The 17376-nt window shown below is 34.0% G+C and overlaps 1 protein-coding gene across 2 annotated transcripts in view; it reads right to left on the bottom strand.

The window, feature by feature from the left end:
- The window catches only part of CADM2 (cell adhesion molecule 2), a 1050900-nt gene that overhangs the window by 195384 nt on the left and 838140 nt on the right, over positions 1-17376 (bottom strand). The gene's annotated exons all lie outside the window — the stretch shown is intronic.

The raw sequence follows: 17376 nt of genomic DNA, 5'->3' as shown, positions 1-17376 counted from the left end.
ATTTGTGGGGAGGAAGGTGATTTCCGCATCTTACTCCTCTGCCATCTTGAAGGTTCCACACAATTCATCATTAAACATATATTACTGATGTCTGTAATCCTTGATTGCATTTCTCATAGTGATTTAATGATATAGATGACAACAGAATAGAGAATCTTAAATATTCTATGATGTTCCTGAGAAAACAATCAGTAGTATACACTTTGAGGTAATCTATTACTATGGGGAAAGTATTCCATTATATTAGGTTAAGTAAGTCATGGTTTAGAGAAACTGGCCAGAATCCAATAAATCATTTATTAAAGAGTACAGAGTAGTTAACTAAATGTGTGCTATTTTTCCCTTATAATAATTATAGAATATTTGGTTTATCACCTGTATATTTGGAGAGAAAATGAAGTAACACAGATTTCTGAAAGGAAGAACTTAAATATTTATTCAATAGTAGGCTAAAAAGTTACATTTTAAAAGATACTCTTTTTATAATGTTCACCTAAGTGGAACTACACAAGCTTTATATTTTCTCACTACCAATGACAACTAGACTATAACAAAGAGAAAATAATTTCTGTTATTATAAGTAAAATATTTCAATTCCAAGTACTGTAAAAGAAGAGCAGGAAATTCAAGGATAAGTATGAATTAATGTAATGTGTTGTGTTGATCTCTCTCTTAATCAGTGCTTAAGTAGTATATGATTGCTTAAGATTAAAATGCTTCTTAAAAATGAAAGAAAAAAAGGAAAATGTTTTAAACTCCTTGAAGTCTTTACAGAAAGAAAAAATGGCAAATATTGCCAAATCCCTTTGGAATAAATCTGTCATTCTGTCAAAAAGGAAGGTTGGAAATCTAAATATCGCTGAATCAGAACCCTCTGGATTTAATATAAAATTTGAAATTAGCAGGGGAAGAACAACATAATCAGCATGTAATGACATGTGCATACTTTATTTGTCAGACTCCTCCGAAGGATAGTGCATGTATCTTCAAGACTTAGTTTGAGGATCAGCTAGGGTTGTGGAAAGAGAACCAATGGCAAGCTTGAGAAGCAATAGGTGGTGATTTCACTGTGTTCTATCCATTGGACAGCAAGTTGACTGAGGTGGGAAAGTAATGGGATAAAATTCTAAGTCTGGATAGTGGAGGATAAGATGTGGTAAAGGGAGGGGAGAGTAGACTGGAAGTCAGGAGAAAACTCTTCATGGTAGCATGGAAAGGAAGGAACTTTTGATAGAGTGTGATAAAAAGTTTCCCATGGGTGTAAGATGTAAACTTCTCCCCTTTTACTACAAAATAGTTGGTAAATTCTACATAGTACATTCATAAAGTAGAATATTCTGGGCCAATCAGGGAAGTTACTGAGGTGAATCCACACTGTTAAGGGGCCAAAAAAAAGAAAAATGAAAAAAACAAAATAACCAGGGCTGTAGGTGGATATCTGAGCTAGAGATGTGATACACACACATTATTTTAGAAGCACTTTCAGGATGATTGTGGAATATGGCATTTGGAAGGAAATTCTAGTTTTCTACTTATAGAATGACTAGGGTAAATAAATAGGTGACTGTTTTCTGCAGAGTTTAAATATTTTATCTGTAATAAAACATCATTTCCTACTGTGTCCTAGAAACTAGGTAGTTCTACAGTCAGCTGCCCATGTATGCATCTGTTTCCTTCACTAGGTTCACTAGGTTCTAAGATCTTTAATAGCATCACCACAGAGCTTAGATTGGTATATTTTACATTTATTTATTTAAACTTTGCTAACTATAAAGAAGGAGGCTGGTTCCTGGAGACGTTAGTCCTTGGGCAATGACTCAGAAAAGCATGTTCTGTTGTTTTATAAAACTGGAATTTCAAGCCATTATATTATTTTGATTACCAGTAGCATTTACTTGTTTTTTTAGTGTTGCCTTCTTTTTAAAATTTTCTATTAAAAAGATCTTAGTATTACATAAACTACTGTATATTTTCTCATGATTTTTAAAAAAATAATTGTGTAAATATTACTTATTTCAATCTCATTGCATAGTTTCCAGTTTTTGAAATAGTTTATATTTCTCTAAGCAACTTATTCTTTTTTATTTTCCTTTCCTTCTCTTCGGGTATATTACATATTTACCAGAGGGATAAAAGGAAAGTAACCATGCATGTCAAGGCTATTTTAATCAAGTCTTCTAGTAATTTCATAAACCACAAGGATAAGAGAATTATCTAGCTTATGTTTTATAACTTAATAATATTAAGGCTTTGATATAATTTTTGCTTAATTGCCTTTAATTTTGGATTGTGTATTTTAAAAACTGAAAAAAATGGAAATAGTTTAAGATAAATATCCTATTGATTTATCATTATTTCTTATTTTTTATGTCTTTCCAGACTTTTTGGGGTTTGCTCCTTTTGGCCTCCAATACCTCTTTTAATACCTATACAATTGATTATGTGGAAAATGTAAATTCCTTCCTGCCTATGTTGCTTAATTGCTCTTTTTCAGCTGCCCAGTCATCTAGAACTTCCACTTATGGTTTTAATTCCTGCTAATGTTCCAATGACAATGCTGGCAGAGAAAGAACATTTTTTAGAAAGACTGTTTAAAATTAAAATCACTTGCCCAGCTGGGATTTAAAAAGAGTTCTTACCTATATCCAGGAATTTTGCTAAATTTTCAGATTGAAAATGAATAATTATTGGCAGTATGCATTCACTAATTCATTCACCAAAAAAAAGTATTCATTGACTGCTGTGTGCCATGTGCTGGGGCTATTAGGAGAGCACTTTCCAGTGGGGCAAATCATCTGTAAACAAATAAGTATAACACAAATTCTTGAGTTCCTATGTGCAAAGAATAATGGTAATTATTTTAGCTGAAACAAAATGTCACAAGATACAATTTTAGACATAGATGTTATTACAAACCTCTTTCTTTGTTTTTATGCCTTAACATTGTCAGTTCCTAGATTTGTATTACCTTCACTTTTCTGTATCTTTGTCCTATCCCTGTATATTGACACATTTTTTCTCTCTCCATATTTCCTATGACATATGAAAAAAATAAAGTAAATTAGATGACTTTTTTCTTTTTTTTTGCAGATTCTGGAACTGTTCAACTGAACCAATGTATCTCATTTGAATATCCATGAATCAATGGGAATTTATTTAATGTCCATTAGTGCGTTAAGCATGGTAATGGATCTGGAAGAAAATTAAGACAAGATCTTTGTCTGCAACTAGCTATCAGTCTTTTGGAGAGAGAAAAGACAAATACACATGTCTCATTGAAGTCTTTAGTCTCTTTATCTATTCATTCATTCATGCATGTAGCAAACATTTACTGAGTGTCCGTTATATACTTGGAGCTGTTATAGGCACAGTATTTTAACTCCAAGAAAATAGGTTCGAGAGGCCAGCCAAACATATAGATAGTGTACTTAATAAGTAAACAAATGCAGTAAGCATTTGGTGCACTCTGGCCACGGAAGAGGGAAATCTAACTCATTACAGGAGATGACAAAGATTACACCTGGAGGAAAATACCAGTCATTCTGAAGGCTATTGCAGTAATGCAGATAAACTTCAGACACCTAGACTCATGAGTCTATATGAAATTTCCATGTAGATATATTACAGGAATCTCATACTTAAGAAACAACTAAAACAAACCACCTACTTTTTCAACCTCCCCTCCACCCTGACATACACCTGTTCTCTTTCATTATTATCTCACTAAATAGGACCCCAGCCACCTAAGTTGTTAAATCTAGAAATCCTTGATTTCCCTCTCTAGAGACTTCATCTCTTATATTCATAAAATTTTATAAATTCTATTTCCAAAATCTCTGTTGATTCTGTCTGTTCTCATTATCCCTTCTGCTACTCCTATGCTACAAGTTTAGATAATTATTACTTATCTTTCTGGTCTCAGTTAAATGTAATTTCTTAAGATAGTCTAGCCCTTACCTTCTCCCTCAGTCTACATTAGTTTTTCCTGTTATTCTTTTTGATAACACTCAGTGTTTTTTTGTTAAGATAACACTTCTCACAATTTACAATTATATTTTATTTGAGAGGGTTTCTGGTGGGCACTTATTGTTTGTCTTTGTTACTGGACTATGTTGAAAGAAGAGAACGCTACTGTTTTATCTACAACCGTGTACTCATTTCCGAAAACTCAAGTTGGTACCTAAGAGCACTCAATAAATATATTTTCAACGAGCTAATGGCCATCAACACTTAAAATTAGGCACTGAAGCAAAAAATGCAAAATTTTCATTCCCGTAGCAACTCAGAGAAAGCCTGTGCCAATGTTTTTCCCAGTAGTCATGACTGAGAAGGGAGTCCGTAGCCTGGGCATAAGAAAAGGAATGAGGGTTGAGTAACAAACTAGAGGAAGGGTGTCCAATTAGTGTGTAGCAAAAATAACTATAATCCACTGAAGTCATATGGTCTTAAAGCATAGAAGAGCAAAGCAGATTCTTCTTTGAGAAATGGTGGGAAACAGACCCTGAATGATGAAAAAAAGAATCCGGAAAAGTGGAATGAAGCACTTAACCAAATAGGCAATAAGAAGGCTTTGGAGATTTTAGAGGAAGTTGAAAAAATCTGAAAAAATGTTTTAGGAAGACTAACCTAATTCTGACAAATAAATAAAAGTGGGAATTTCCTGGTGGTCCAGTGGTTAGGACTTGGTGCTTTCACTGCTGTGGGCCGGGGTTCAATTCCTGGTTGGGGATCTAAGATCCTGCGAGCTGCACAATGTGACCAATACACACATACATACATACATACATAAAAATAAAAAAATAAAAGCACATACCCAGAAGTACAGAGATCACTTTGAAGTGGTAGGGGAAATAATCTGCAATAATAGGATGACACTGGAAATGAACAAATAGGTTTGGCTATAGGAAATATACACTTTACTAGAAGCAGCTGAATAATTTAAAAACCCTTTTTAAGAATTTATTTTTACTTTTTTAATTGGCTAACCAGCTCATATTAGAAATAATTCATACTAATCATAACATCACTGTAAGTAAAGATGGATTTATACAAACCAGATGCTTGGTTTTGGAGCTCCACAGTCAGAGGTACTGACAGACTTAATTTTTAATATTATTTTTGTTAAATCTGAATATCTTTGTATATACTGCTTTGTATATACTGTAAACATGTATCTAGTTTCTGATATCTAACTTAAAATTTGCATTTTCCTGTATGACAAAACCTTTGACAGTAGGATACAGATTTCAGGAAATTTATATTAAGCTGTGCTTACAGTGGAAATTAAATTTATGAAAAATGATAAAATAACTAGAATAATAGGAGTATTTTTATTACCTTTGGAGTTTACAAAGTGATACAAGATTTGATCATAAAATCTAATCTAGTTCCTAAGAGGAGACATGAGTTATTTTACAACCTGGGGACATGGTAAGCAGCTGAACTTTCACACTTGTTTGTAAAGTGGTTTTACACGAAAAGACAAATACAACAACCTTGTGCAATTTAGGAAAAATGACTCCAACAGAGAAGTCACAGCTGGGAAGAATCTTTACCTCCCTATGCTTATTTCAATTAATCATAAGAAACAATCGCAAAAGGTCACAACTGTCCTCTAGACTCTAATTTTAAACATGAAATTGACAGCTCACACAACTATAAATTTTTTTGCACAAAATAATCCAAAGCATAATTTTATTGTGAACACAATCAAAATGTTTTAGTGTATTCTATAAAACAATGGACATAAAATTACTAAAAAGTTTACAGGGGAGGAAGGATATTGAGGGTTACATTGGACGTGCCATTATATCCAAGTTTTGTGAAGGGAGTACTACTTTCAACTGGATCAAATTAGAAGTAAGGCCCTTTCCTCAAAGGATTTCAAATGGCCCTCCTTTTGTTACAATGTGCCTGAGGAGGCCTCAGCCACCAGTATAAGACCACTAAGGCTCAGATGAGCAAGATAGAGTAACCATACTCCATTCCATTGTTCTGAGTAACCATATTCCATTCCATTATTCCCAGTAACCATACTCCATTCCCTGCTTTACAGCAGGCAGTCACATTTGTGCAGAACATATTGGAAGGAATATTTGCTTTCACAAAGCTTCCTCAAGACACTAAGATAAAATTTGTGTTTAAACTGAACCTGCAGGTCACGTGAGGCACTATGGAATGTCCCAGGTGTGTACATGCACGTGCTGCACTGCAGGGGGAAGAAAAAGAACCTTCAGCATTTCAAGATGCAATAAGTAAGAACTCTATGCAAATTGAAATAATTCAGAGACACAACAGATACACACAAGGCATAGAGTGAAGCATCCTGTGACTGATGCATCATATGACAGGAAAATGGCATTCAAATAAACCAGCACAGAGAGCAGTCACACAGCCATGCTGTGCGAGAGTTTGCCTGGGATTCTTTGGGAACCACCACTTGTTCTACTGTGACTGACCAACACAGAGATAATAATTCCCTCAGCCCTCCAGAGCTAGAGCCTCTCCACCCACAGCTTCCAGCCACAAGCAGTCTTGTCTATTTACCTCAATGTGCCATATAAATATTTTCATCTTCTATCTGATCAAGACATGAAAACATTTGGGAAGAATTAAGTTAATGGACAGTAAAATATACTGTCCATAAGTATATGGAAGTGAAACTTCCATAAAATAAGGAAGTTTTTATTCCTTATTACAGATTCAGTCATCCTTAACGCTCTTGATGGTATCCTGAATTTAAAACACCTTCAGGCATGTTCATGTGGGTTAGTGTGTTCCAAACGGAAACATCTGCCTGCTAAATCCTTTGCTTGGTCATATTCTGTGTGCAAGAGCATCTGAAAGCAATGTCTCTGAGAAGTCCTGTACGTAATAAATTCATTGTACTCTCTTGAGTATAGTATGTATTAAATTTGGACACATCTTACCTTGGGGAACATCTGTTAAAGTCAGGTCCAAAACTGTTCCATAGATACAAAACTAAACAAACCAACAAATAATTTCCCTAGTTTGGAAATCCTGGTGCTAATAAATACCTCAACTGGAGTGGATTATGCATGATGACTGACACTCAAAACTGTGTTCCTGGTGAGTTGACCAGATAAAAAATACAGAAAGCGTTTTAACAGGGTCTATTTTTAACTGAGTATGCTATATGATCCAATCACGCTCTTAAACAAGGTGTGACTATTGCCAAATTCTGAAGCTGGAAGTATTTTGGGGGAAAAGGTTATTTTGAAATTCAAAATATGTTTTATAAAACAAGAATGTTGCTTTTAATGAAAAGGAATTCATTTGGGGTTAGAATCCTTCAGAAGATAGACAACAAATTCAGTCATCAGTGGTATATATACTTCCCGAGGTAATAGCCAGTGTTCAAATGGAGAACAGCATGATTCTTGTTAAAACCGTACAGTTCTATGAAAGCATACAATCTTACTGATCTTTCATAATACTGTTGAGACTGACTCTACTCAAGAACTGGCCAGTAGCATTTCCCTGTGCATAAGTAAGCACTGGCTCATGTTTAGGTAATCTGACCGTGAACAGATGGCTGGCTGTCCTCCTAAAATGCAGGGTCTTCTACCATCCTGTGGAATTGTCTCTGGGAGGCGGAGACTACATTCCCCAGTCTGCTTTCATCTCTTTGGGTCATATGATTAATTTTTACTAAAGGGTCTATGTGAAGTATAGACTGCCTGGATTCATATCTTGACTCTGCCAACTGTCAATTGTGTGAATTTAGTAAAGTTATTTAAATTCTCTGTGGCTCAGTTTTCTCATCTGTAACATAGGCTAATAAAAGACTCCATTTCTAGGTTGATCATGGGGACTAAATAAAGTAGACCATGTCTGGCACATAGTAAGCAAATGAAGTTGTTTATTAAATAAACTTTTCAAAAAATATTCATAGTTTCTTCTAGTTATTCTGTGTATTCTAGTTATTCCAATCCGGGGGGAAAATTGTTTTAAAATATTATTGAATGAGTGAAATAGATGAGGAAAACTAAGAGGTACAAACTTTCATTTACAAAATAAATGAGTCACAGGTATGAAATGTACAGTGTGGGAAATATAGTCACTAATAATGCAGTATCTTTGTATGGGTGACAGATGGTAACTAGACTCTGTGGTGACTGCTTTGTAACATATAGTAATATCAAATCACTATGTTGTGCACAGGAAATAACATAGTGCTGTAGGTCAATTATACTTCAAAAAACAAACAAACTCATGGGAAAAGAGATCAAGTTTGTGGTTACCAGAGGCGTGAGGGGTGGGGGGGTGGCGATTGCATAAAGATGGTCAAAAGGTACAAACTTCCAGTTATAAGATAAATAAATACTAGGGATGTAATTTACAACATGATAAATAAAATTAACACTGATGTATGTTATATATGAAAGTTGTTAAGAGAGTAAATCCTAAGCGTTCTCATCACGAGGAAAAATATTATTTTCTTTTATTTTGTATCTATATGAGAAGACGGATGTTCATTAAACATATTGTGGTTATCATTTGATAATATATGTAAGTCAAAACATTTATGCTGTATACCTTAAACTTATACAGTGCTGTATGTCAATTACATCTCAGTAAAACTATTAAAAAACACTATTTAGAAAAAATAGTGACATAAGATGCACTATATCTTTTATTATGACTGCAAAAGTTAAGAACCCAAGGTAAAGCCAACATGCACTATATATATAATAAAGTTATCTGTATTTTAATGATTTCCAGAGGATATAATACTATTATAAAGATGTTTTACTCCATTAACAAATTTATCTTAAATTGTCTTAGACAACTCAAAATAGCTCACTGAGAAATCAAATTCAGGTTTTTAATTTTTTTTATGTTTCAATCATTTTCTTCCAGAAATATTATATGCTGAAAATTTAAATATGGCATAAAACAAACAAAAAATGTGAAAGGCATCTAGTTAAAGATATATTTCTTAAATATGGTAATAGAGGAAATAAGCAAAATTTTTGTAAAGTCACTCCCTAACATTCTGACCTATAAGATTGAGGATGAGAGTTAATGTATAAAATATTGAGATAAAAATTATTGATAATTCAATTGGTGCCAATACTGTAAGTCTATAGTTTTTTGTTTGTTTGTGTTTTAATGGAAGAATGAGCTAAGAAAAATTGTTTTCCTAGTTGATCTACTCAGTTTTTATTAACTACCCTAGCCAGTCTAGATAATGCTTTGGGGTAGAGATTAGCTAGTATGTAATGAGAAAAAAAATCTTCATAGGAGAAACAATCACCATTTTGAACAATTCCTATCATGTTTAAGTTAGTATGCCAGAGTGGAAGTTATTAACAAGCTGGCATACTGTTAATATCAATATGATTACTGTTTTTTTTTTCTCCTAAAGGACATCAGGAGGTCTTATAAAGACCATGGTGCTGGTATGGAATATACTATGACTTGCAAATAATATTCTGGCTCATAGGTTTCTGACAACAAAATTTAACAGTCATACTAAGCAAGCAGATCCCATCTTAATCTTAAATTCATCCTGGGAAGACTCTGTTTTTATACCCACTCAATGTGACAATAGCCAAAGGAAAAGTAGGCACACAGTCTTGAGTTTGTATTTTCATTTTTGCTTAATTGCAAGTACTTATTTACCCTCAAAATTCTGTCTTTTTGGCAAAGTATTCGCTGAATATCCTGTCTCTTACTCTTCTAACCTGTGTATTTTGGACATCACCAACTTGGAGAGTACCAAAAATGAATATAAGAAATTGAAACAACAAAAAATCTACTTGTTCCCAATTTTTTGTCTATGGCACTGTTTCTCAGTCATCCTAGAGTATAGTAGGTGCTTCTTATATATTGGTTGAATGATTAAGTAAATCAATGTAGGTTGAATTTTCTAAATTAAGCATTTGAAAATAGAAATGCAAGGCTAGGAAAAAAAAATCCAAAGTCATATTTTTTCACTAAAAATATAATAATATCTCTGTTAGTAAGAGATATTACTCTTATGACCCTTTGTGTTTTGAAGTTTGACACCTAATATAAAATAAGGGAGTAACAGCAAAATTTCAGAATTCAAATGATTTGCTGTCATCCTCTGACCCTCTCCTAGGGGAAGGATGGCCTGTGATTTCCTCATCACTTGGAATCTCCCCCTTTCCAGTGACACAGAGGCAGGACCTGGTATTGTCAGCCAGCCACACTCTGCCAATGCTTAACTAGGGCCTTGGCTTTGGAGTCACCAGTAAAGCCTGATTCCAAGACAAAGTCAAGACACAAAGCCACCACCAACAAAGGATCCCTGAAGAGACTTAAATATGCCACCCAAATTTCTGACCAATTAAAAAGTAGCTCTGCTCCTCAAGATGTTTTATTTACCGCCTTTCATTATGTAAAGTATACACGTATGTGCATATATTATTAATGTACTAATGTCAGGAATTATTAGGAGATTAGACCCCTACCATGAAAAGTATATATTTTAGATTCATTTTTCAATTATGGTTATTTTATATATAGCAATATATGGAAAACAAATGTTAATTTGAATCATTGATGAACTGAATATTTACTTCAGAAAGCCTCTCACTTATGTTTTTCCAAGTATAATTGAACAGAATATTATACTCTTTTTCAATTCAGTCCTCCTAATTTTTTTTTCTCCTCTTCACTTTAGGAGTTTTCAATGTGACTATATCAATCTCTTAAAGCTAGAGAAACAAGCATGACTTTATATTTTTATGGATTTTACTCTATTTAAAAATGTTTCTCTTCATTCCATAAGAGCTAAAAAAAGGAAATATTATGACAAAAATTTGCCAAGGACACCAAAACACAGAGAGTGCTCTAAACTCACAATATCAAGCCACAGCCTGTTCTTCAGGAAAACTAATTAAGTGATCTTTTGTAATTAACTATTATTATATTATATGAAGAAACAATTCTTTGAGGCTCAGAAATCCCTGCTACCTGGATTAGCTCCTGTACTCCTCTCAAGAACTCTATGAGGAAAACATTACTAATATTACTACCCACTTTGGAGAGATGAGGAAACAAAAGCTTAGAGAGCTCATTACCTGTCCAACGTTACGCAGCTATAAAGAGGTGGTGCTGGGACTTGGACCCAGAGGGTCTGGCTACAAAACCAGAATCCTTAAACACCCTGTACTTACTGGGTGGGAGTGGTGCATGTGCATGGGAAGGAGGGCAAGACTGAGAGTATGTTTAATACCTAAACTAAGAATATCAGGTTTGGTTTTGTATTAACTGCCCTTGATACACACACACACAGACACACACACAAGTGAACCATTTTCTGGAACTATTTCTAATAGAAACTCTTGTTCAAGCCTAATTTTTGGAAAGCTATAAAGCACATTTGCAGTAGAGTTCCTCCTGGAGTTTCAGCTTCTGCTGTTTACCAGGAGGATTGAGGTGATCTTCAAATGAACTGCTGGGCTTGGGCAAAAAGCCAGCTTAAATGTCTATTAATGATAATTCTGCTTATAGTAAATTAACACTCCCCCCCCCTCCAATTCTATGAGGGTATTTTCCTCACATATATTAAACTGATGTGGGAAAGTCAAACTAGATATTTATTATCTTTAAAAGTCAAGATAATGGAATGGTTAGAAAACCTCATCTAAATATTTTTTATTTAAAAAAGCCTTTGTATTGTATCTTATTTTAAATAGTAAAACAATATAGGATTATTTTTTAAAGGGATAATTAACCTTTTGCTTCATAATGAACATTTAAAGAATTACCATATATCCTGTTATAAATTTACATTAAGGACTGAAAGAAGAGAGGGAGAAAGAGAGAGAGAGAAAGAGATAGAGAAAGCATATCCTAAGAGATCAAGATAACTTTATAGTTAGAAGTCAATGATTCTGCTAGTATTTTGATTCCATGTACTTAATGTCAGCTAAAAAACAAAATAAATTATCTCAACAGACATAAGATTTCTCAGTTTTATAAATATGATCTAAATATAGTCTAAGAACAATATATTTTGGTTATTATTCCATGTTTTTCCAAAATGCATTTTTAAAAAGATGCTTCTAGTTTATGTAAAGGCCACGGCAGCTTCCAAATCCGTAATGATACTAAACATTTCATCGTAGTTGTATGATTTACTTTTCCCATTTTCTCTGCAAATGTACATAGGTATTACTAGTACACAATTACAGTTATCCACTTATATTTTGTTCTTACAGATAGTGCCTATAACTGGTTGCTGTATGAATGGATGGTCACAATTATGTATCTTTTTTACAGTTTTTAACCTGCTATTTAAAGTATAGAGATCAATGCTAAATAATTTTTGTGTAAAGTATCTACTCTAATAATTTATGAATTTGATATCTAAGTAATTAATCAATAACCATTTGTGAATCATAATCCTGCCTTGTGCAAGAAGCTAACAGTAAGGGCAAAATCACGACAACTGAAAGAGAGACATAAGGATGAGTTCAATTATCAGAAGGCAGGTTGAATTAAAACACATGTGACATCCTCTCTTTATCCTCCGTTCCTCAGCAGGGTTTGTAGAGAAGAAGGCATATAGAGACATGGCTTCCCCTCTCCCTTATCTTGCCAAGAAGACATGTGATGGCGCCTAGTATATAGGAGAGCTTTCTAAAAGAAATTTATATTTGAGATGAATTTAAGTGACCATGAACAGGAAATTATTTGACCCAAGAAGATATACCTCATTGATCCAAGTCTAGTTTTTGCCACAAAGCTTTGACGAAAAAAAAAATAGCAGGTGTCCTGGTCTGAAAGGGCAACATTTCCTGAAAGAGGGTTGGGGAAAGCAGGCAAACATAGCTTGCATTCAAGCAGAACATTTTATTTTCTCTATCACTTCAGCTGTTGTTCCTCATCCCCAGAGGCTGCCAGCCACTATCATTTGGGAAATCACAATGGATCCATTCTATTCAATCCTCTTGTGGGAAGAGGCTATTACACCAGCAGTGTGGGACTTCCCAGAACAGATTTTCCTTCTAGTGCTAATTTGTTTTTCTCTGGAGCAATAGCAGAGGCACTAATCAGGATGGTTCATCGTGAATGTTTTCTTGGTAGACTTTTTTTAACCTCTGCAGCAGCTGCAAGATTGCAAAATATATGCATTAAAGCAATTAAATATATAAAAAAATGTAAAAGGCATAACATACCAGTAATGTGTGTGAAAGAAGGGTTTATTATAGAAAATAAACATATATTAAAATTAGTTACAAGACAGAAACTGTTGATTTTACAAACCACATGCCCTGAAAATTTTCTAACACTGTTATAAGGGCTTCTTAATAAAGGCATATCAATGAAATTGAAAGACTAGAGTCATTTTTAATGTCAATCAAAGGAAGACAGATTCTATGACTCTCTGCCTAAATATGAAACAAGGAAAATTTTCACATGCATTTATCTCTAATGATATATACTACCTTTATTTCTATATAATTATTAATAATGTTTGTTAACCTAAATAAATATCATGCTATTCTGAACCTTAATTATGTAATGTGTACTAGAGCAATTAGATGTATCTCCCTGGCCCCATCAATTACCACCCATATGGATTGATTCGGTAAAATTAGGACCCAAGTATGAAAGTGACAACATTACAGATTTTAGCTTAAAACCAGTATTTCAGGATCAGCTGAAGATAGTATGAACTGTCTTTAAAGACAGGAAGTTTTCTCTAATAGGAATAGCCAAAGTTTGAAGGAGCATTTGGAAGAATAATATGGAAATTAAAAAAATATCAGAAAGAAGTTAGGTCTAGATGAACTCTTTAAGCTCCTTCAAATGCCAGGCTTCATATTTTCTAAGCAAGGTAAATTAACTCATATGGTACTAGACTTGTAACTCCTTCTCTTCTCTGTAATTATCTTGTTATAATTACTCCCCTTTCCCTCCTTCCATAAATAATTCTAGCCTGGCACTGGAAAATGCATTTAAATATGTGCCAAATGGATGCAATTACCTGCAATGCTCAATTTTTAGTTTTGCAATTGTCAATTTTTTTCTCTGAAGAGTTTCATGTTAACAAGTGATTACAACATAATATTCAATTTAATCAATCCTCTAATTGGGCATTTGTTTTTCTTATACTGAACCCCAATAATTATGTTATATTGATTATTATATTATTAATAAAATTACTACAATATTGATTGTAATATAGAATATTACAAACCAATTCAGAAGAGTTGACATTTGAATGATTGCATGCATAGTCGCTTAGTTCTTATTTATTAATTCTTTCTGGGGGAGAAGTAATTAAAAGTTTTAAATTACCAGAGATGACCTAGTTCATAGTTCAAGTCACATAAAAAAAATATCCAGGAGTTAACAATATTTATGATATGCATGTATAATGTATTATACTTTCATATATATTATTTAAAAAGTAAATATGTTCAACATGTTAAAAATCATAACTCATTAGTATACAGTTACAAATAGTAATTTGGGTATCATTTTATCCTAAGGGATATTGTAAGTAACACCTTGGTTTGCCAAGACAAAATGCACAATAAATTTTTGAAAAAAGAATACAGATATTTCATGTCATGTATCTGAATACATGAAGTACTAAACAGTTTAGCTAAATTGATGGGCCAATGAGAATCCTATAATTGTTTTAAATAAGTTTAGTCCTTTTAAGACTTGAACATCAAGTTTACTATTTTTTTTAATAATCAGAAGCAACTGCAAATATGTAAGTCCGTGTGAACGTTCCTAATGCAAATGAAAAGGCCAAGTTACCACCACTTTATATTGTAAGTTTTAGGTGAGGGCTTCTGGCGAACATCGAGTTGTAAGTCATGGATATCCTCATAAAAACAAAGAAAATGGGTGTCATTTTTTTTCTAAAAATGGAGAGGAAAACAGAAACAAGGCTCAAAAACTAATTAAACTTGATGCAACAGAAATGAAAGCATTTTGATGCAACTTATTAAAACGAAAATGCTGTGAAATTAACAGTAATCAAAAGCTAATTAAGGTTGATGAAATAGGAACAGTCAAAGAATGCTTGATAACATTTATTGAACTAAAGAAACATGGCTGTCAAAAAGGGACACATGTGGAATAAAATTCAAGTAATTACAGAAAAAGGCTAAAACACAGAATGCACTGGTTTATTATATACAAATAAAGAGAAAGTTGAAACACACAATTTCTAGTAGAATCTTGATTTTAGTTAATATGTCTCCATGAGTAAAAAGAGATGGCAAGGAATAATACTATCTTTTATTGCCCCCCCTTTTACTACCCATAATTACTTGGAACTCTCAAATGATAAAGATAAAATGGTTCTTTTTGACTAGATGGACTATTTCATAAGATCTGTAAAGAGTACAAAGCCATTTACTTAATCTAAGAGATGGTAACTAAATTCAGTATTTTTCCTGAATGAGCAATGCACAGACATAGGAATTTGATATTTTCTTTCTCATTGTCGAAATGAGTGACCCTGACTTCCACATTTGCGGATATAAGATATGATTGCCTTTATTCTTTCAGTCTCATTTTCCTTCATCTTGGTTAATCTCAATTAGATAGAAAGCTGAATTTTGTATATGAGGTAAATATGCCAACTGCAATGTGCATTCATTGAGCTTCATAACATATACCACAGAATAGCCAGTATAAAGAAACAGTCCCAAGGTTAAAACAGAAAAAGGGCACAGAATAATAACCACATGTTTTTATTGTTTATCATTATTCATTATTAGCTCTTTTTTTCATAAGACCTAAGTACAGAGGAAAAAAAATATATAGCCCATTAGAATAAGTACTGTAAATATTACAGCAGGGACAAGGGTATATAAAAATAGCTATTTCCATATAATCCAGAATAGTTACCTTTAAATAAATAGAGGGGACATTGCATTATTTCAATAACTAAAAAGAGGATGCAGCTAGTCAGACAAAAAAAAAAAAAAAAATCAAAGCAGATTGTTTTATTCCTCCCAGGCACTGTGCTACACAATAAGTTATAGTCACCAGGTGAGCAGCAATGCTAATTAAGGTACTACAATCTCAGCTGTTAGATTTACTTCAGGAAAAATAGCTGTGAGGAGTAGGCATGTGGCCCTAGACCATGGCGCTTAAACTTTCATGCACATATATTTAAGAGAGGAGCTTGGTAGGGCTTCCCTGGTGGCGCAGTGGTTGAGAGTCCGCCTGCCGATGCAGGGGACACGGGTTCGTGCCTCGGTCCGCGAAGATCCCACATGCCGCGGAGCGGCTGGGCCCGTGAGCCATGGCCGCCGAACCTGAGAGTCCGGAGCCTGTGCTCGGCAATGGGAGAGGCCACAACAGTGAGAGGCCCGCGTACCGCACAAAAAAAAAAAAAAAAAAGAGAGGAGCTTGGTAAAATCCATATTCTGGGGCCCACCCTCAGAGGTTCTGATTCAGTAGGTCAGGTTAAGTCCAGGGCATCTGAAATTTTGATAAGCACCCCTAAATAGATTTGCTATAAGGGCCTTTCAATTACATTTGAGCTGTAGGTTATACGTCCCTTAAAAACAATAATTGTTTACTCATATTTGTACCATCCTAGTCACCTCAGTCAACTTCATAACCCCATCCTTATTCTATTATTATAACCGAGCGAAAAAAAGCTTTTTCTTTTAAGTCTATGACAAGTATTTTATATATTATACAAATATAAAAATATTATACAGTGCCAATAAGAAGTAATTTAGTCAAATACCTGGTGATTTTCAACCTTGGCTGCACATCAAACACACCAGGGTGATCTTTAAACTACTACTGCTCCAGCCAGGCTCCAAACCATCTGAATCAGAATCTCAAGGGGTAAGCCCTATATGTCTGTATTTTAAAAATTTCCTCCAGGTGATACGAAGGCAGAGCAGAGATGGAGAGTCAGTGGCAGGAGGACAGTTAGAGCAATCTATCAACAGTAGTAAGTTTCTAATAAGAACCTTTGAAATTTCTGATAAACTTAATTACTATAGACTCTGGTTTACCGAGCACTTTCCCCTCCTCTATGCTATGCTGTAATGGCAAGACTTGACACTTTTATTTCCAATTTTTACTCAATTGCTATTTTAAATCTCCAGGTTAATTTCTCTATTCTTCAGAGAAGGTTATAGTTTCTCTTTGGAACTTAGTTAGCATGTCTGGCTTCACAATGCTACCATACTCTGGACACAGCTTCAGCTCTCAAAACCCATGTCTGTACCTTATTAGCAATCATCCCCAAGCCCAACCATAATTTAGCAGTCCTGGGTGTACTATTTGGGTGAACAAATACAACAGAATCATACCTCTTGCCTTAAACCTTTTTCATAATGTGAAAATGGAAAATGAGACCCTCTCTGTTCTTGGAAGGCAAAT

This window comes from Monodon monoceros, unplaced genomic scaffold, assembly GCF_005190385.1.
Source record: "Monodon monoceros isolate NGI ecotype Baffin Bay Population unplaced genomic scaffold, NGI_Narwhal_1 Super_Scaffold_11, whole genome shotgun sequence".
Lineage (NCBI taxonomy): Eukaryota > Metazoa > Chordata > Mammalia > Artiodactyla > Monodontidae > Monodon > Monodon monoceros.
This window is presented reverse-complemented; position numbering and strand designations above follow the sequence as displayed.